General features: G+C 38.1%; 1 protein-coding gene across 7 annotated transcripts in view; it reads left to right on the top strand.

The window, feature by feature from the left end:
* The window catches only part of frmpd3 (FERM and PDZ domain containing 3), a 113602-nt gene that overhangs the window by 46443 nt on the left and 45279 nt on the right, over positions 1 to 21880 (top strand). For 5 of the 7 annotated variants that reach the window (XM_020706655.2, XM_020706654.3, XM_078954296.1 and 2 more), the window contains one exon: positions 8492 to 8578. The exons of the other annotated variants lie outside the window; for them this stretch is intronic. The gene's annotated coding sequence lies outside the window, so the exon portion shown is untranslated. The remainder of the gene's footprint in view (positions 1 to 8491; positions 8579 to 21880) is intronic. 7 annotated transcript variants of the gene reach the window in all.

The following is a 21880-nucleotide window of genomic DNA, read 5'->3' on the forward strand; positions in this document are numbered from 1 at the left end:
TGATTTCATCTTATTTTAAAATCTAGATTATATATAAAAAACTATCAATAGTTGGAAATTGACCTTCCAGTTTAATTATATGTTAAATGTCCAAACCTGACATCTTTCTGCTTGTACTGTCTATATATTTTCATAAAGCTTCATTTAGTTTCTTAATGACAGGTTATGTAATTGAATGAATCTGGACAAATGGAGTTTTATAATTTCACGGGATACCTGTGGTGTCGGCAGACGTATCAAACTCTCATTTCCACTGGGTAAAAGCTGGATTAAGAGAACCCCCGGGGATCATCCTAATTAGCAGTTTTTCTTTTTCTCTTACCCTCAGTGTGCTACAGTTACAGACACATTGAGAAAAGGCCAACCTGCAGCTTTGCATCAACAGCATAACTGTGCTGGCTGCCAAAAAGAACATCTAACAACGATATGATCAAAGAGAACACACCAGTCGGGGTGTGTGTGTGTGTGTCTGCACTGCTTTACCCAGCCACAACACACGCATTTCTAATTTTAGAAATGTGAAAACAGCTGGACCACTGAGATATCAGTGAATGTGGACACTTAATTGTAAACATCCAGAACCAAATGTCATATTTTCCATCCTGTTCTTCTCCATTCTGCAGCGGCATGAGCCACAACCACGTCTTTATTAATGCTAAAAATCTGCTTTTATTCACACTAAGTCTCTGAAAGCATTAGGATGCACATTGCAACAAGACCTTAAGCAATTACCGGCCTTATCATCCTGCCTGACAAACGTTATGAGCTTTTAGCTGACACCTTTCCTGAGACTCCTCCATTGAATCATTTGTGCTAATGAAAAAAATTGAATGGCCAATAGGTTTGATAAATATATCTGAATTGTTTAACCATCATTTCCCCCTTTAATATTCCTGTTAAAGTGTCCATTAGTGGGCGGTTATAGTGAATGACAATTGAGGTAAAAACATTGAAGGATGCACAGGAAGAGAACTAGGTCATTTTTAAAAGGAAGCAGTATGCAGACACATTTAAAATGCTTTTGAGGAAATAAAAAATGTTTTAAAAATTGGTCTAGAAAGCTGCATGATTTACAGTTTCAGATCATTTTTTGGTATTTTATCCATCATATCTGTTGAAAGGTATTCTGCTTATAGATTGTTTAGACAAATTCCAGATGGAGCAATTAAACATAAAGAAGTGTGTAACTGCAAATGAGCTGCATGTCTTCTGTGAACAGCTGCTCAATAATTCATTTAAGGTTCTCGTGGAATCGATCTCAAAGTCCAGTTTGCTTCTGAATACTGATGTGATTCAGTGCAAAACAGAAACTAAGAGGCTGTCTCCTGAGCTGTGATTGGTCAGCACCTGGACAGGCTCCACCCACCATTAACTTCTGACAATGATGTTGGTACTTTAACCCAAATTTTCCAGAAAGTTTTTAAGTTTTCCTTGAAGACGTATTACGTAAATTCTTTAGTGAACATGTAGAGTACAAAATGTACACATTTAAATTAGGATTTTCCATCAATATAGACATTTCTAAGGGTAATAATGCTTTGAACAATACCTTGAAAATTCAATTCAATTCAATTTTATTTAAAAAGCCCAATATCATGAAACAGTTGTCTCAACAAGCTTCCCAACAATAATTGTACAAAAACATAGAATCAGTCATAAAATATGAATAATAGCTAATTGCTTAACTAAGCAAAACCGCCCCTGGAAATCCCTGCCCTTAGACCCTCCTTCTCTGTATCTTCCTAGTATAAATCTATTTTTTTTTTTCAGTCACAGAATATGTTGTCTCATACGCCAGCTCGATTCCGAGACCCAACTACGAGCTTTTTTCAACCGCAGCCACTTTAAGATTTGCTATTCGAGCATGAATGCTGGCACCAGTCTTGCCCTCCAATGGATCCTCTTTAAATGATTTAAAGTTATATCTGGTGTTTTTGGAAGTGGTAACATTATGTTTAAATTAACATTTCACCTGTAAGTGAAGAAATAAACCCACCAAATTTAGTTTTTTTTCTTAGTAAAGTAATATTGGAGGCAAATCCACATACAGAATTAATTTTTTAAACTTTGCATTACTTATAAGTTAGAGTCTGTGATTCAAGGCTTTCAAGCCTGATGTGGAAAACGATTGATAAAAGTGGCTCTTCAAAAGTGTCAAAACTGTGAAGAAGTGTGACGGTGGAACATTTTACGCCAGTTTTATGTCTTTAGCAAGGTGGCTGCAAATCCTTAAAAAATCTTACATTTAATTAAAGTCAAAGAAAGCCTTAAAACGCAATAATAGTCTTCAGTTCGTGTTAATGGATCTTTAATTTTTCTCGTCAATGTTATTTGACTTCCTGTCACAAACAAACACACTTTTTCTTTTCAAAACTACATTGCAGATGTTGAACTGTAAGTGATCAAACTTTTAATTTTCAATTTTTTAATGAATCTTTATTTTTTCACACAGACACCCACACACACACAAATATTTCCAGGATGCATTGTGTCATGAGGTTGTGAAGTGGTCATAGATTATTTAACTTCAGCTCGTAATTAGCTCACGCTCAAAGAAAAAAAAATTGCTCAAGCTCATCGGTGTGGGAAAATGGGAAAGTCCAAATTCAAGTGGGAAATTACTTGAAAACAGGAGTTATTCGTTGCAGTTTGTAGAAATCCTTGTGAAGCAAACGGCACGGTTTGCTGGAAGTTATTTCATTTGGTAAAATGGGGATCAAGGCAGTGGAATTGCATGTGTAGAGCTAGAAGCAGCAGATTTTAGCTGTTTGTTTCATTTTCTTTGTACATATAGACTTGAATTAGATTTTAAGTATTCTTAAAAAGGTCTTAAAATCATTAAATTTACCTTGTGTAAATCAGTAGACACATTTTGTAAAGTACATTTTGAATTGAAATCTTTTCCACAAACAATAGCCACAACCACACGAATAAAAAAAAGTTGCAAAAACAAAACCTTTTGATAATATAATACCCTTAAGTTGGCTGGGAGATTGCCTGAAAAGTTGGGTGTTTTTCTTATAGCCTGATTTTTAATATTTAAAAAGAGTGAGTGTGTGTCAAATTAGATTTTTAGTCAGATAAGGGACATGCATATAAGTTAGCTGTGTAAGACTACATCACAATGGAGGATTTAATTCAGAACACACAAATATGTGATCACAATCCAAAATGGTGGAAGCTGCAGATCAAAATTCTGATTCTAATAAGTTAGAATGAGGTTACATAAAACTTAGCTTTTGATCTACAAATGTCCATCTGTTTAGGTATTCATAAGAATATCTGAAGAGGTTTTCCCTTTTTCTCCTCTTTTTGTTAAAATCAAGGCAAAGGCAAACGGGCAAATGAGTTCTAATTACAAATAATGACTGCGGTGAGACATCTCGTGATGTAACCATAGTAACACAACAGATGTCTTCCTAGTGGGTGTTGTGTTGATATATGAATGTGATGAGCAATATGGTACCCATTAATTAAAGATGACAAAAGTGGGGTTCTGCAGAGAAAACAGAATGCGGCAGCAGTTTTTTTGCGATTAGGTGACTAAACTATTGTGAAGGTCCGGGTTAAAAAGGGCAGCAGGATTGTTGTTTCTCTAAATATCAGCTGATGCAATCAGCCCTCCTAAAGAGCACAGAATTTGGTGTGTTTGCACATGGAACAGAGAAAATCCCAGGTGGAAGGAGTGAAGGTGGCGGCAGAGGTGTGCATGCACAGGTCAAAAAAGAAGAGTGTGTGTCCACGATGGAAAAACAGAGGAGCTAAAATTTAAAAAAGAAGTCGGGTTAATAGATGCTGAAATTTTACTCTTAAATACTAAGAGTCTCCAAGGAAATGCGACCTGACAAGTACTAAGACAGATAAAAAGAAGATAATGAGTCACCTCCAGAGACAAAGCATTCATGGACTCTGGAAATGTCTGAGCTTTGCACCAAAATCTTTCACTCTGCAAAGTAAAATTAAATGTGAGAAGCTTCATCATGTAGGCTGCATGGTGGCATAGTGGTGAACGTTCTCGCCCCATAAAAGAAGGCCTGGTTTTAATCCCGGCTTGGTCCTTGGCATAACAGTCCCTGTTCTGTGTGGAGTTTGCATGTTCTCCTCATGCATGCTTGAGTTTTCTTCAGGCATTCCGGCTTCCTCACACAGTCCAAAAACATGCTTCGTAGGCTAATTGGTAACTCTTAATTGTTGCTAGGAGTAATTTGTTCAACAGTAAAGGTTTTTCCATTTTCTCCAGAACACATACCAGTATCAGAAGTAAATACTTTTTATTCAAAATGTTGTAGTAACAGATGAATTATCATTTAAATTAATGCCTTATTTCTTTTTAATAAGGCTTGCTTAGGTTGTCCTGATTCTTTCATGATCAGTTCCAGCCCCTTTCTTGTTACTTCTTCACTCTTGGCCCGCTTAATTTGCAGCTTATCTTGTTAACTCTCTTGGTGTGTACCGACCCATTGTCTGTGGGGTTCTTAGCCACTGACTGTACAAGAGATAGATGTGGGATTTGGAATCCCCATTAGTCTAGATTAGACCAGTTTATACATCCATGATTGTCTCTGTGCTGGTCAGTTAAGACGTCACTAGCTGTGTTTACATGGACAAAAGTAATCAGATAGAACGCCTGATTGGAAGAAAGATGCGTCATGTAAACACGCCGTTCGGAATAGTCTGCCCCGACCAGACTCGTTCGGTTCAGAATTTTTTTCCGATCGAGTTAGGTGGGTTATGCCGATTGTGGATCCGATCGTTGTGCATGTAAACAGTCCAATCCGATCTACTCTAGTTTTACGTCATGCATAGATGGTGTTTTGCTCCAGAGAAGGCTTTGGAGCGCAAACAGGACCGACAGGCTGCTCCGCGGATGCCCGGTGCAACGTGCGGACGCCTCTGCGCTCCGCCCTTGCTCCACGTTCTCCTCGCCTCTCCCTTCCCTCCGAGAGGGAGCTCCTTTCCGGGGGCGCCGGGAACGAGCGCTTCGTGCCCCCCGATGTCCGGACCCTGCGCAGTCTGGGGTCGGCTGCCGGTGGACCGACCGAAAAAATACTTTTTAAATGAATAACTACAATTTCTTTAAGTCATGCGATAAGTAGAGTGGGTTGCTCAGAAAAAGAAAAGTCAGAGTTCCCCTAATTATACTTAACAGTCTTATCTGTAATTAAGTTGCCTTGAAAAGCTTTTGGGTGAAAAAGCAAATATAGGCACAAATTAAACTCTTGAGTTGTTTTTGTTTTTTTCCCGTGTTTCATTTATTTGTGTTTGAGCAAACAAAAGCAGTGGGGCTCTGTGAGTCTATATGTTCCATTGTACTTTTAGACATTAAGCTGTTGGGACCCTGACTGCAGAAAATCTTTGTAACTTGGTTCAAGTTTCAAGTACCTGCTGGCACATTTCATTTCCAACCTAAAGAATCTGATTAAGGTCTGTGTGTTAAGACCATTGTGATGGTTAACCCATTTGATTTTAAATGCCTCCTAGTTTTCATTATTGCTGAAGCCTGTACTACTATGAATTACCAATGGAAGATCCACACTATATTAATTTACAATTTGGATGTTGGAATTCATTATGAACAAATGCAACACACTGATGTGTTATGAGGTTTGTGACTGGTGGGGCAGTAACTCTTTCGGAGTCAGATTTATTTAATTAAATGAACCCAATATGTTTGCCAGCTCCAGAATGTGTTTCATATTGCGTATCAGCCTTCTTTACACACCATACATAGCAGGTACGTCTTGGATCAAGGAAGAATGTAAACAGCATGCCCCCCAATGCAACAACAATTAAGAGTTACCAATTAGCCTACGCATCTCCTTTTTGACAAAATTCTCTTAGACTTTGGTGTAAAAGTCCTCCCTATTTTCTTTTAGTTTTAGAAGGAGGATGATGATGATTCCCTCAGAAGAGCTCATTTCTAGCCATTTTTGTTCATTTAAAGCTAAATGTAAATGTATAGCTTCAGTGTTGACATTCTTTCAACTACTGTAACTCTTTACCAGTTTATGCATAAACATAATTCCTGCTCGTTCTGAAGCACAGAGCAGCAGCTTAGCGTTGATATGCAACTCTTTACAGTAGTGAAGTGTTTATGCAATCAACTTAAAAGCAGCTTTGGGTGCGAGTAGTTGAGAGTTTATGTTGCTGCAATCTTGGGAGATTTTTGAAAACACAAAATACAACATTAGTCGACACAGGTTAAGTGGCAAAAATACCAGAAAAGGTAATTTCTTGTAGTTCAGCCATACTGTAGAATCTAGACTCAGTTTCAGAAAAAAAAAATATACCTTTAGTTTGTTTTTTTCATATCTTTAGAACTGATTTGTCCCTTTTCATCTCGCTTTTTTAGTCAACTTTTTGTCCATCACGCTCCATATTTTGTCATCTCTGTTGTGTAAGTATGTAAGTATTTCAAGATCTACAAAAACAACATACTTCACAGACAAGAAACTGAACACATTAGGACAAATTGGGATTAGAAAGAAATCAACTGAAAGTTTTTTTTTTCTCTGAACGGAGAAAAACAAGACTAAACGACAACAATTACGTGAATAAAAGAAAATCTTAGGGGATCCTGCTTGGCAAAATCCTCAGGCAGCACTTCTGTCTTATCTTCTTCTTCTTCCAAGAACCAGGATTCATTGGGATTCCTTGAAATGGCCTGAAGCATAGTTCTTCTGTCATGATGGGCGCAGGTGGAGAACCAAGATGCAGAACAAACAGACAGTTGGAAGGCTATAAATAATGGATTTTCTTTTACTGAACATTAGGGACTGCTTTGTTAGACCATGAGAACACAACGAAATTCAAACTAAATAGATGCTCAACATGAAACCTGAAACAAATTGCAGCAAACAAAGACTGGGAAAAAGAGCAATCATAAAAGATCTTATAACAACAAACAATATATACATTAAAATACATAAATGTAACTAAAATATATTTTTTTATTTTTAAGACATTAAAGGTCTATTTTACCTGTCACTTACAAATGAATGCATCTTCTTATGTGTTTTAAGGTTTTGTCAAAGCACTATTTTTGATAGCAGAGCTCAGGAATAGTACCACCGACTGTTGTGCCTCCAAAAGCCTGTTTGTGGAAATACAGAGAAATGGGGCGTGCACATGCAAGTACAACTCATGCTCAGTGGTATTTCAGTGCAAAGTTGATGAATCCATCCAGTCCAATCCAGTACCTGGAAGGTGTCTGAGGTTTCGGAGTTCACGTACGTAGAAGAGAAGCAAATGGAATCAGCTTCAATTTCCAGGGTTAATCAATTATGTCTGCTTTATCTAGCAAAAGCAGCAGTGGATGGGCTTCACTCGAGTTATTTAGTAAATGTGTAAGGAAAAATGTCTCTGCTGCTGTAACCCTTGTGCTGTCCTAGGCACTTTAACATTGGGAGTTGGGTCATCTAGACCCCACAAGTCAGTGCACTGAACCTTTTTTCTTCAATGATTTGTGATCTTCACTGGTGTCCATGGATTACATGAAATCCTCTTTATCCACTTTTGTCATGGTAGGGAGAACACATCAATGGAAGGGTGGGGTCATCTAAGATAGCACAAGGGTTAAAGCTTCACTCTAATTACACAATCAACAAATCCTGTCGTTTTTCAGGACATAGATTCTGCAGGAGTTCATTCGAAATTCGCCTCTGTGTTGTGGGGGGGGGACTGTTGCCAGAGTAAGCCTGCTAAACTTCCTATAATACCTTTGCTTACGCTCTCTCACGCTAACTTACAGCCCCTCACAACCCCAATCCAACATTACCGGTACAACTAAAATGGCGAGCAATATTGGAGCTGTCTACCTGTACAGTTTCGAGCCTGAGGCAATCTCAGATAAGGAAAACAAAGACATGCGTGGATCTATTTTCTACAAGTGAATACATCAGAATGGAGCGGAGCAGGGAGCTTGGCGCACCTACGTCAGATCTTTTCCCAACGAGATGTTTTCATCTGCTCCTGATTCACAGCGATTTGATTCTCAGAAATGTCATTTCAAGCTTAATTTTCTCAATATATGTCTTCCATCATAAGAAAAATGCCAGAGAAACATGTTAAAAACACAGTTTTCATTGGAGTGGGCCTTTAATAAAATTATGTGTTAAATATTTTTGCCAAACTGCTTACACTTGTCAGTTTCTAAAAGGAGCATTGAGGAAATGTTCCACAAAAGTACAGAAACTTTTCAAATTAAAGCATGTGGATACCACGTGACTTTACCCTTGTGCAAACTACCAACATGAAGCCAACTATAAACACTGAGAAGTGACTTAAAGCTGCATTACAAATGAGTTGAACATTCAGTGCACATGCTACACTCAACAACCTCAAAGTCTCTCTGTATATTTTACGTGCTAAGACTTCATGAGAAACCGTTTGCATTGTTTTCTGTATTTTGATTTTTGCATTTATAAAACACAAATAGCTTTACTAACAAATGAAAACTGAAGACTTTTCCTGCGTATTTGTCCCTCAACAGGTCCACGCACCAGTGTCTGCTGCCCATGTGTTTTGGCAGTCGCCTGCTAAAGAAGAGGATCTGTTGTACAATGTGCATTCAGAGATCGTAAGTAAAGCTTGTCTTTTCCATCTGCTTTTGTTGAGACACGACATGCTGGGCATCAGACTAACACGTTTCTACAGTGAGGTTTTTAAATGAAGGAAAGAATGAATCAATTAAAAAAACAGTGAGTCCACAGAATACAAACTTTTTCAGGAACATTTTCCTCATACATTTTGCGAAAAAAACAGTGAGAGATTATGTATTTCCTGAGGGCAAACGATGAATTTCACCCAAATAAAACTCCTCCTTTCCCTGGTTGATCATGTTGTAAAAGGCTATTTAAAGAGAATGGTTGGTGGATTGTGGTGCTTTAACTTCTAACACTCTCAGTGGTGCGATCTTTTCATTGCCTACATTCAGGCAAAGCGCTGTCTTAGTGGGAATCCTCTGTTTTATGATATTGCAGTGGAGGCGCGATCAAGCGCATGCAGAGAAGGAGCGCATGTGTGTGTCCTCTGCAGGTTTTGCTCACATCTGCAACTCTGCATTGATTCTTCGCCAGAGCTGATGCAGAGCAGTGGATTCTACATGATGGCCAGGTGCATGGCCATCACCGCAACAGATGGAGGGGCTGTAGCAATGCTGCAGAGCAAAAACGCTCAAGTCAACACTTGAAAAACCTTGCAGAAGTCCTATCAGATGTAATTGGGCTATAAATGCAGTGCTAAAACAACAGTAATCACTTGCCCAATTCTTTCTTTTTTCTAATTATTTTTAAAAATGTTGATTAAAAACAGAGAAACGAATGTTTGCAGATATCAAAACACATCACAGTGTTTCAAGGTCGAAACTACTGAGTCATGGAACCACTCATCAAAAGAGAGGTGTGTTGGATGGACCAATTCCAGCAGGAAGTAAAATAAGAATTTTGCTACACTTCCCAGGAGTTGACAAGCAGAAACATTCTCAATTACAAGTTCTCTGGGAGATCTGACAACGTAAACTCATCCTCAGAACTAGCTGAAGCACTATAGAAAACAGAGCTGCATTCCCAGAGCAACACGGCTGCCTTCATGTGTGCATCTTATCATTTATTTGTGCTGCTTTTCGCATCAATTGAAGTTCTCAAATCGAGAGGAGATTTGTTACGCAACTCTGAGTGAGAGTGGTGGAAATTGTACAACAGACATATTCCAGTCGGTTTTGGCAGCGATAGGATGAATTGGATTTGAGAAAACCTGCTGCTTGTGAACAAAATCAGAGCACCTGTAATAATAGTTACGTCTTGTTGCTTTAAGTGATCCTGATATATATGCATGTGTATTTTTCAGAGCCCAGGCAATATAGCTTTCCAGGCCAACTATAAATGTTGAAATGTCCAATTATAGCTAGTCTGACTTTTATGTGTGCAGCTTTATTTCTACAAAAGCATTTATACGATACTTTTTTATGACAAAACATTAATCTCATAATGAATAACTACAGAATTACAATATTCTCAAAGTTAATGGAAATCTGACTAAAATTTTTACCGTCATGGAATGTTGCTCTTTGCAGCAACCTTCTCTGAGGAAGAGGAGCCTCAGAGCTGGTTGACACATTACCTGGGCAGTTTTAATAGATTTAATATAATATATTAAACGGTTTTAACAGGAAATATCAAAGAACTAAAGTTAAATATTACCAAAACTGAAATGTAACTGCAAAAATTAATTAAATGACGTTCCACAGAAAATGGTCACATTCAATCTGCTGATGCAAAGCAAAGTAGAGAGCAATCATGATTTACTTTATTTCAAGAGCTAAAATCCTGCAGTAAAGTTGTTGTTGTTCCAAATGTGATCTAAAGATTGAAATCCAATTGTTTCAGATTAAAGTGTACTTTTGTCCTATTGTTAACAAAAGACCTGCACAAAAGAATATTGTATGATAGCATCCAACAACAGGGCAGTTAAATCTCGTTTCTCTGTATTTCCAGAAAGGCAACATTAGTTGGTGAAGCAAACTGTTGAACAACTAAGAGAGATCGAAGCGAATAGTTGACTTTTTTTCTTGTTTTGTGAAAATGCTTGCAAAATGTAATTTCTCTTAGCAAAATGTAGGATATGTAAGTGTCCCGCAAGTATACTTAGTCTATACTTAAAGTGAGGCAGTACACTTGAAGTTTACTTTTTCTATGTATTGTAAACTTAAAAGGTTTTAATTTAGTCTGAAGATGTATTTAGTTAGATTGGTTGGTAGATTTCCTACACTACATGTACATGGTTTATAATACACTTTTTATAATACACTTTTACTTTACTTTACTTTACTACTCACGTAATAAAATAAACTTAAGATGTACTACTTTTTGCTGAGGGTTGGGAGAATGAGATTAGTGAAGCTTTAAGTAAAAGAGGGGGCTAAGCAAAGGACTTTTTTAAGAATAATACGTCAAATTATATAAGATTAAAATGAGATCCTAAACAGTATTATTTAGTCTCTTTAATTTAAATTTAAAGACTTTTGTCACTTTCAGCGTTCCTGTTATTTCTTGAAATAATGACTTTACACGTTGGGCTTTATTGTTAGGTTAAAACAAACGTGTGACTCTTCCCAGCGTTTTACATCACCAGCACAAAAGCGCGTCTGTCTCCGCCGTATTGCTGCCACTGTGACTAACTCACACAACACCTTACATAACCACATCTTTATCTTTGAAGCATGAACACTTTTGACATTTTCCTCTTGCTAGGTTTCACCAATAATGCGTTGCCACAAGAAGAGAAAAGCTAGTGTCCCTCACAGAGCATCGAACAAGAAATGGGGAAAAAGAAGTGGGTTCTGTTTTGGAGTGGGGAAATGACCCATTCCTCAATCAAACAGAGGATGTTGCCAACATTTGCAGAGGGGGAGAGACATTTGCGTTCCTGCAACTGGAAGTGTCTGGAAGGGAGCAAAATGCTCTGGCAATTGAATTCTTGTCTTTTTAATGATCTCCTGAATCTTGTCAGTAAATGCTAATGTCAGCCACGAGCACAGCCGAGAAGAAATGTCATTTACAGACACCCAATGTAAAAACACGTCAGTATTCATATTCTACTTATATATTACGCATAACAATACATTCAACAATGTGTTTTTGCTGGGTTTAAAAAATACTTACTCTAGCTTAAAAAAATCTGTCTGGGCTATTGCAGCGATGAATGGATTACCTGCTGTAAAGATGGAGTGAAATGTCTCACAGGTTTTTGTCATTTTAAAGACCCACTCTGATGAAAATTGTGTTTTTGATGTTTTTAACATGCTCTTGTGGTTTTTTCCTCATGATGGAGGACATACTCAATATTAAGAAAATTAAGCTGAAATTTGCATTTCTGGGTATTTCTCAATGTAAATAATTGTGAATCAAGAGCAGATGAAAAAATGCAGTTGGAAAATGCTTGCAGCAATGAGTAGTGGATGCTCCATTCTGATGCATACACTTGCAGACAATTAGATCCATGTACATCTTTGTTTTCCTCGTCTGAGCTGGCATCTGGCTCAAAACTAGGGCTGGATAGCTCTGATATTGCTCACCATTTTTGTTGCACTGGCAATGTTAAATTGGGGTTATGAGGGGCTGTAAGCTAGCGGAAGAGAGTGTAAAAAATTGGATGACAGGAAATGCGGAAAGGCTTACCCCTCACCAATAGTCCTGCCCACAACTTTGCACAACAAATTTGCACAACAAAGGCCAATTTCGAATGAACTCCTGCTGCTCTGCAGTAAATATGTTCTTTTTATGCTAAAAACTGCATAATCATAATTAAAAGACCACTGGGAACACTTTTACCATTGATCAAAAAATGATCGGTGTGGAACTTTAATGCTAAGAAACTAATTTTTAGTTCTGATTACAGACAGTTATCTTGTTAAGAGTAAACTGTGTTCTCTTTTTTACTATTTACCACGGTATTGCCTTGGGAGCTGTCAAATGGTTGCATAAAAATCACAGAAGTCTATACTTTACACCTTGAAGATGTTTGTTATTCTGTCAGGCTGAGGTTTGCTAGCAGGAGTGAGGTGCATTCTCTTTTATATTGACTTCAGATCAGTTCAGGCTTTTTATAGACAATTTGATTCAGACGATTTCATCAAAAACTAGACTCGTTTTCCTGGTCCTGATCCAAACCAGCAGACCCTTTTCCCACCTCTGGTTGCTCATTCATTTCTCGGCACAGAGAACCTTATGAAGTCTCTTTCTTGACTTGTTTTTGTGTGTTTCATACAATGCTTTTTCCTTCCTGTGTGACACCATTTGTATTTTCTGACACCTCTGATTTGCATTTACATTAGGAGAACACATTTATTTTTTTTCTTCTGGCTCCTTGTGGTTGAATTGTATGTGAGGCCCAAATAAAAACCATCAAACACAGTGGATTTTCTTATCTCTGGACCCTAGAGTTCATAGTCAGAGTCTGTGAGATCCTTTGGACATCTTTATTCTTTTGTTTAGATAGAGATGCCAGGAAACTCTGGATTACCCAGACAGCTGGGTTTGTGCCAGCAAAGTGTTGTTGTTTTTTTGCATTGTTCTTTTTTTTTTCTGTAAAACTAGAGTCACACAATCACATGTTACTTCTTCCTTCTTATTAAGAAGTTACCAGTTTAGATGTTGTCTCTTTGTAGACACAAGTGGCTTGAAACAAGACCAGATTTGAGTGACAGTTTTTGTTGCTTTTGTCTGTGCGATTCTGTATGTGTGCTATCCTTAAGTGTATACGTCAGTGGATGTGATAACCTCCAGATTCATCAACACAGTCTCTGTGTCATGCTGGGTGACACCAATCTCCTTTTAATCACAGAGAAGAACCACTAACAATCTCATTATGTATTCTGAAAGATTCGTCTTGACACCCACTTATCTCCGGAAAAAGAAATGACTGACAGAAATACTGAGAGGCTCACAGTCAAGGACTAATAGAATTTGCTAAGGCAGCATTTTGGTCACAGCAGATGTACTGTACCTCTAAATAGAACAATGCCAAGTAGAACTAATACAGTAAATCTGCAGGTTCTTTCCACCCTTCAACTGTGTTCGTATTTGCGTGCTCTCTCTTATTTTATGACTGTGCTGGCTGTCCACGGTAATATAAAGGTTGATGTTTTGGTTAAATGAAATCTGTACCAGCGATCTCCAACCCTCGGGCCACAGACCGGTACCGGTTCGTGATACAGTTGGTACCAGACTGCAGGAGAAAAAAAAGAAATCAATCTATATTTTTTCTGATTTATATCTAATCAGATTCTGAATGAAGTTTTATTTTGGAAACTACTGGATTCTGCACAACACATGCAACTCATTCCTTATTGAAAGCAGCTGTGCCGAACATTAATTATGGAAATTAAGGGAGTCTTTACTTAAAATATGGAAGTATTGTAACAGTTGTTCCCACACACCATTATAAAAATAAATAATTCTCAGCAGCCAGCTGTCCAATGTTACAAGGATGCTGCCAATAAAGGTACTCAAACAGTGTGTTCACATTCATGATTATATTTGGTAAATAGCAGTTTTAGTTTAGTTTAGTACGTCTTTTGTGTATTCGTCCGTCACATCTTATAAATCGACGGATTAGCGTCCACTTTGAGGGAAAAACGAAATCACATTTTGATGGTTTCTACAAAAAATCTGGAGTTTCAATATATTTAAAAGCAAGTGCAGATATTTTACAGAGGATGAAGATAAACTTGACCCTCAAAAGGGAAACTTTTGAGGCGAAATTTGGCACCCTCTTTAGCCTCTTACAGGCTGGTACATACATTAAACCGGCTCTTGGAGTAACAATGATTGGGGACCACCGATCCATGCGATTTATGAGTCAAAGAGAAGAGTCTGATCCTGTACGTCATGTCATAAACTTTTATAAGTGGTTTGATTTGTATGTGAAAATCTTGTGCAAAGATGCAAATATGTACGCTTTTTTATCTTCATATCGGACAGAAAAAGGATGTCCCAACAAGAAACACTTTGGCTTTCCTGTTTTCTCCTAAATGAAAAAAAATTGCACCATGCATGTGACCAAATCGAAATATTAAATATTATTCAGAGGGAAAAAAATTACCATTTAATTCCCAGGAAACTCAATGTTGAAAGTGCAAACACTTAGACAGCACATTTGAAATTTTGGGCCAGAAACACATTTCATCAGTGCTGGCTCCAGAGGATGTTTACCGCTGTGTTGCATCACATTTACTATAAAGTATGATTTGTAAGAAATTGGATACTCGGGAGACCCACTGCTGTAGAGCCATGATTGAAATATTTTCCCATTCTTGCATGCTTTAATATTTCTTGGCGCTATTCGGGGCTTCCTGTGTTATACTGTTAAATTATTTATATTTTATTAAAGATCTACCATCTATTGCCATAAAATGAAGTAGACTGCAGCAGACTATTTTACCACCTATACATCCTTATTAACAGCCTTATTGCTAACAGTATGACAAGACACCAAAAATAATTTTAAGTTTGTACTGTCTTGCCACAATAAAAAGGTACAGCCTAAAAGAGAAAGGAAAATATAAGGTAATAAAGTGCATTTAGCATCAAAGTTATTGTTGTAAAGTTGTCAGATCTTTAGCATTTGATGTTTTGGATCTATAGTTAGCCTTAAGTAACCCAGTTAGATTTTTATTTCTTGTCTTCCACTGTTTAACTGGGATTTTTGGTCAGTTTCCTGTTCTCATCCATCCATTTTCATCCGCTTATTCAGAGGCGGGTCGCAGGGGCAGCAGTCTAAACATGGATGCCCAGACTTCCCTCTCCCCGGCCACTTCTTCCAGTTCCTCTGGGGGACCCCGAGACATTCCCAGGCCATCTGAGAGACACAGTCTCTCCAGCGTGACCTGGGTCTTTCCTTGGGCCTCAGCCCAGTGGGACATGCCTGGAACACCTCCCTTTGGGAGGTGTTCAGAAGGCATCCAAACCAGATGCCTGAGCCACCTCAACTGCCTCTTCTCCATGTGGATGAGAAGCGGTTCTACTCCAAGCTCTCTGCGGGTGACCGAGCTTCTCGTCCTGTCTCTAAGGGAGCGGTGAGCCGCCCTACGGAAAAAGCTCATGTCAGCTGCTTGTATTTGGGACCTGTTCTTTCGGTCATGACCATAAAGAAGTATTCGAAGATCGAGAGCTTTGCTTTCTGCCTCAGCTCAGTCTTCACTACAACGGACCGGTAAAGAGACCGCAACAGCGAAAGCTGCACCAATCCACCTGTCATTTCCCTAACTCGTGAACAAGACCCCTATCTTGGAGGTTTAAAGTCCACCACCTGGGGCAGGAACACTCCAACCCACCCAGATATAGCAAAGTACCTTTCTCCAGTAAGGAACATGGCCTCAGATTTAGCAGTGCTGACCCTCATCCCAGCCACTTCAGACTCGGCCGCAAACCGCCCCAATGCACCCTGGGGGTCCTGACTCTACAGTATGAAGCCAACAGGTCAACATTATCTGCAAGGAGCAGAAGAGCAGAGAGGAAATTCTCTGGTCCCCAAACCAGATCCCCTCCAACCCCTGGCTGCGCCTAGAAATTCGTTTTGTGTTTTTTTTGTTTTTTTCAATTTTATCATTTTTTTTTTTATTTGTTGTACCTTCGTTAGCAATTACTTGACTAAACTAAAGCAGAAACATGTTTGGAGATTATCAAGCAATAAATTTACTCACATCAAAGTAAGTTCTGAAGTGATACCTCAAAAATAATAATCAAAAGTTTGAAGGTTCTGGAGTACCAAGACGACCATCATTAGCATGTTGCAAGCATTGCAAGCTTTTTTTTTTTGGAAACAACTAGTGCTTTCTCTGTACTTGGAGTCAAATCCAATCCAGTTAGTATTTTCCCAGTTTTAAACTAACAAAGCACTGACTCTTTTACAAACTCTTCATCTGAAGTTGATTTAAAGTGAACTTAAAGTAAAGACAGATGCAAATCTCGACAAGAGCTCCTAGCTTAAGAGATAAAAACTTGAGATGATTGGTCATACTAACATTTTTCAACACTCAGGTTTAAGAGGGAAGAAGGCAAATGAACTGCACTTCAAAAATGCAGCTACATGTACAGAAAAAATAGTAGCTGTTTTTTATTTTCAGAAGTTAGATTGAAATGCACATTTATTCACAGAGAGGAACAATTAGCCTAAAACTCTATCTTGTGCTTTTGAGTTATAGCCTACCACAGTTCATGATGCAATGGTTGTACGATTATTTCCCCTATTTGCTTTAATTCTTCCGAGTTCTTCATCTTCTTCTTCCTGCTGGCCGAACATTGCTTCGGCTTAGGATGTACGATGTGTTCTGACATGTTGTAAAATGAATTTCCTCTCTTGACAATAAGAAAATCAACAGGATAAAGATAATCTCTTCGAGGTTTGTGGGCTTGATCATCTTTTTTTTTCAGATTCTGTGAGACTCACAGCCGCTGTGCCACTCAGACAGCATCCTGCTGCTTGCTCCAGAGGTTGCCATGGTAATCACTGACCTATGTGATACGTAAATCACTCAGTTTCTGGGTATTAAAACATATATCTGCTTAATTCAAAGAAAAATCTGTCAATACGGAAATATGTTTTGTAAAGTTTTTTTTTGTATAAGTAATGAACAATTCACAGTGGGAACTAAATGAAGCTGTGTAAATACACAACTCCTAGTCTTAGAAACTCATATATTGTGAAGCCATTTGTATGGTATTTGAGCAAATATTATAATGATCCACACCACATTAAGTACAATAACTACTATGAATACATACTTTGATAAATAAACTCTATAATTTGCAGCACTTTGCATATTTAAAGATGACAAGGCAGAGAACAATATAAAGCACAACCATTTTTTAGCAATTTAATCTGGTAATTCATTGGTCAGGTGCACTGTAGAGAAAAAATACATTTTAGTATGATCAAATTAAGCAAATCAGATAGTGTTCACAAATGTGTGAACACTATCTGTATTGTGTATATGTTGACATGTGGACATTTTTGCAGCCAACAGGTGTGTTTATAACATTAGAGTGTGTGTGTGGACAGCCCCACCCCTTCTAGATTTGTATTACATCTGAACCTCCCTGTAATGATTATAAACATCCAGCAACGTGTTGCTTTATGCTGCTTCATGGTTTTACCCCCCACCCCGCCCCTTATAATCAACCCCCCCCTCTCTAACATCCCTCTCTCTTCTTCCCTCCTTTCCTTTTCCGTCCGGTCCAACACAAAAGATTTTCAAATACGATTAACATGAATAAAGTTTGGCCTCAATTACAAAAGGGGTTTATTCAGACATACCTCTGGTTTGTCAGAAAATTCATAACCCCTGTTGTTAAAGTAAAATATGTCCAACACAAGAGGCCTTCAGCTCTCATCTGTTTGCCCAGCTGTTGGACAGGACAAGTAAAAAAAAAAAATTAAGCAAATCAGTAAACTCTAAAAATGTTAAAATTGAGAGAAAGAGCATTTGTGCTCCCAAATTCACTTTTCCATTTTCGGTTCAGAGCAAAGAATTTTGTCAGAACTCTGAACTGTGGTGCGGGTAAAACAAACAAAACCCCGGTCCACCCAGAAAAAGAAGAATCTAAGTTCACTTACAAGTGAAATTCTGGTAAAGTTCAGCCAGTTCTAATACAGACAAACTCAAATAAAAGTCCCATATGCAATTCAAATGTGAAAAAAGTCCAAAAAATCAGCAATAAAACATGCATTTGGAACAATTTGGGGAAAAATACGAACTTTTGGTATTCTCCAACCCATAGACCAAGCTCACAAAACTGGAGATACAGTGAGGCACTAAAAAAAAACAGAAAAAGGCTTCTAAATTTTTAAATTTGACTCTGACCTTCTGATCTATTTTAAAAGCCTTTCCAGTGGTCTTTTATGTTTATGCCATTTTATAAAAAATGTTGTTTTCTAGGACATAGTCTCTGCAGAGCGGTTATTTAGGAATTTACCTCTAAGCTGTGGGCAGCACTGTTTTTGTTTTTTTTTTACTTGTCCTGTCCAACAGCTGGGCAAACAGATGAGAGCTAAAGGCCTGAAGACCTGCAAAGGTGAGCTAACAACTTTGATTGAGTAAGTGTTTATGTTTTTCTAAAATGGATGATGGAATGTAAACAGAAGGAGGGAGAGTGCCCAGTCATCCCCACACCAAGACCCCCGCCGCAGCAGCAGCGGCAGCGGCAGCGGCAGCTAGAACCCCCTAACACCTGCACGGTAGCAGATAGAGAACAACCGCTCCCCGGGCCAGGGCCAGCAGGACCGCCACGGGGGCCCCCAAAACCAGAGAGCAGGGGGGCATGGGGGGACAGAGAGTGCAAGCTCCAGGCCAACCAGGAGAGCAGTGTGGGCAGCACTGTTAACAAAGTAAGCCCACAGCTACTTCCTGTAATCCATCTGTTTACAATTTCTTCAGCTATCTTACTCCTGAAATTACTGGTGCAACAAAAATTTGTTGCAGGCGTATATTTTTATACCAGATGTCACCAAAGATGATGAAAATTAAGATGTTCATGGATCTTGTCAACTACAAGTGGAGAGATCAGATGCCAGTGGTCGCTTCTAGGTCACAGCTACAGGCTTTTTCAAACTGTATTTTGTTTTGTCAGCTCCTAATTCACAGTAATATGAACAATGAAATACTCAGAAATGCAATTTTAAGCGTAATTTTATATATGCATGTCCTCCATCATTAGAAATGACATGTTAAAAACATGGGTCTTTAAATGTGCCTGTTAAAGGTTTATTTTTCTAAAACGTACACATATTTTTGTTAATCTAAGAGTAAGACCTTTTGGAAATGTCATCAAATGCGTATCCATAAGTAGTCATGTAAATTAGATAAATATCTGCAATGTTCAAGAATTCTGCATTGTGGAGCTTGAAACCAAGCTATACGATTACAGCTCATCCTCTGCATTGACATGCTTAAAGACTGTCTGAGATCCTCATTCTGTCTCCCTGCGAGCACGTCTTGTGCATTTCTGTAAAGCAAAGACTTCCTGGAGCATGAAATAAGCTTTCCTAGGAAACAGTGAAGAAGACAGAGTCTGCTGTCCCCTGCTATTCCTTAATTAAGTACACACAGCTCTCATATTAAAATCTTAAATGTCACCTTACCGCTTCTGGATACCATTCCAGTTATTACTCTGGCGTGAAGTTTATTTTATTTTTTTCTGAAAAGCTGATCAAAATATTTTCACTCTGAAACATAAGGAGTTCTGCAGCTTCTCATGTGGTCAGTAATCACTAATCCCACTACATCTAACTCTTCAATTTTAAGGAAAACAATTCTCACAACTTGAATCATCTATTAGAATACAGGGGGAAAAAAGGGGAGATTCACTTCCTTCACCCTTTTTTTTTTCTGCCTCTCCATGAGGTGCATGTGTGTGGGATGTGACATATGCATGTGTCCTGGATTTATGAACGTTTGACGATAAGAAACGTATCGGTGCTCAACACCTGCCAGCCTGCCTCCTTACTCGCTGCATAAGCTGATTTCAAGTGGAGTGCCTCTCATTGTCAATAAGTAAACTGTAATCAGGTAAGAACCTGCAGTTGGCACACTTACAAGCTCAGTTTTGTTAGTGAATATAGTTTCCCCGGTTACATCCAAAAGAAAGCTAATCGCATTGAAAGAAAAAAAAGGAAAATCAAGTTTACAGTGTGCCATAGTGTGTATTTGTACAATGTTTGACCATGAGAGTTGGAGCTTGGAAGCTGAAGCTGCTGCAAAGCCTCAACAAGAAACAATTTGGTCTCAACCTCACAAACAAGCAGTACATTTTTCACATTTCTGCTGCTCAGGGGTTATTTCTGACAGTATGCTTACATGCCTTTCAGTTTGTTTTACCTGAGCTAGAATGCATCTGCCATCATTGATACACATCATTTTATGCATTTTTTTTCCACCACAGATTCTCATCTCATGACCCTAACCGTTCATTTGTGCTAACCTCTCCTGTGCTCCTTGGTTTCTTTTTGCAAGGAATTGTTGCAATTTAGAAGAAAGAACTAAGAAAGCTTAGCTTCTTACTATTTAAGTGCAATATGAGTTTTGTTTATAAGGAAAAGCTGTGAAGTACAAAAAACATTTAAATTTGTGTACATAACTAAGAACAAGAAGGACATTGTTATGTGTATATTGTTATATGCAAATTGTTTAATTAACACAGACATTGATAATTTCCATTCATATTTTACAAAAATGCATCGTAAAAAATAGAATAAAAGGATATCAGCTGTTTAACGTTGCTGTTACCGTGGTAAAATGTGTTTCTGAGTAACCAATACAAAAGCTGGTTAGAATAAGGAAGGAAAAATTGAAGTGAATATAGTTCACAACTTGAAGCACACAAACCCCAAATTAAAAACAATAAACAAATAAAGGACCTGAGTGGCGATGATTGAAAAACCAAAAGAAATAATAAAAAACAACATTTCATTTTTAGAAATCAAAACAAAATTCCATAAACCATATCACAATCCCACAAGAATGAAGCAAAATAAGATTGAAACGTTTCATAAAACAAAAGTATTTTCGAGAAATCAGAATAAAATGTTAAAATTGAAACACATTTTTCGGGAACATCCCTGATTGGATTATGACGTTTGATTTTTTTAGCATTAGAGTTTTTATCAAATGCGTGTTTGCATAGTAATAAAAGTGTTGTGGTTATTGTGGAGCATATCACTGAATGCCAAATAACCTTTGGTTAAAGTAATGGACAAACATCATTATCCAATCAGCAATGTCCCATTGCAACAAATTTCCATTAAAAAAAATAAGAAAAGAAAAAAAAAACATTTAGGAAAACAGAATGTATTTCCAGAAATCAAAATGAAATGTCAAACAATTAAATAAAAGAAGAAATATAATGTTTTCTATGAGTTCTATAGCTTACATAAAAATCTGTTTAGAACTGAGCTTTTTCCAGTACTGACCATAAAGCTCTAAAATCCAGTCCCTCAGAAAGCCCTCGAAGCCTGAGGGCCCCTGACAACAGATCTCCACTGCTTGGCGTGCAGCCAGTTTCAAATCCCAAAGCCAGTTTCAAACTGAACATTCCAAAAACAAACAAACATGTAAACCAACACTGCACAGCATGAATCTCTCTGTCGTTCTGCCATAGCCTCACTGTTTTAACCAAATAATTAATGAGTTGTAGGGACAAAAGTAAATCCAAATTGCTCCACATGATGACAGGGGTGACAGAAGGGTGAGTGAGCTTGACCCGCTGTGTGTACTTCAGCATCCACATGCAATGCGAGCATTAGAGAACAGGTGAGGTTTGAAAGACGAGCAGCTCCTGCACAGCATGAAGAACAGTTTCTACAGCTCCAGAACAAGTGTTTCAAA

The sequence above is a fragment of the Oryzias latipes genome, chromosome 10 (genome assembly GCF_053564925.1).
Source record: "Oryzias latipes strain Hd-rR chromosome 10, Olatipes_Hd-rR_3.1".
Taxonomy (NCBI): domain Eukaryota; kingdom Metazoa; phylum Chordata; class Actinopteri; order Beloniformes; family Adrianichthyidae; genus Oryzias; species Oryzias latipes.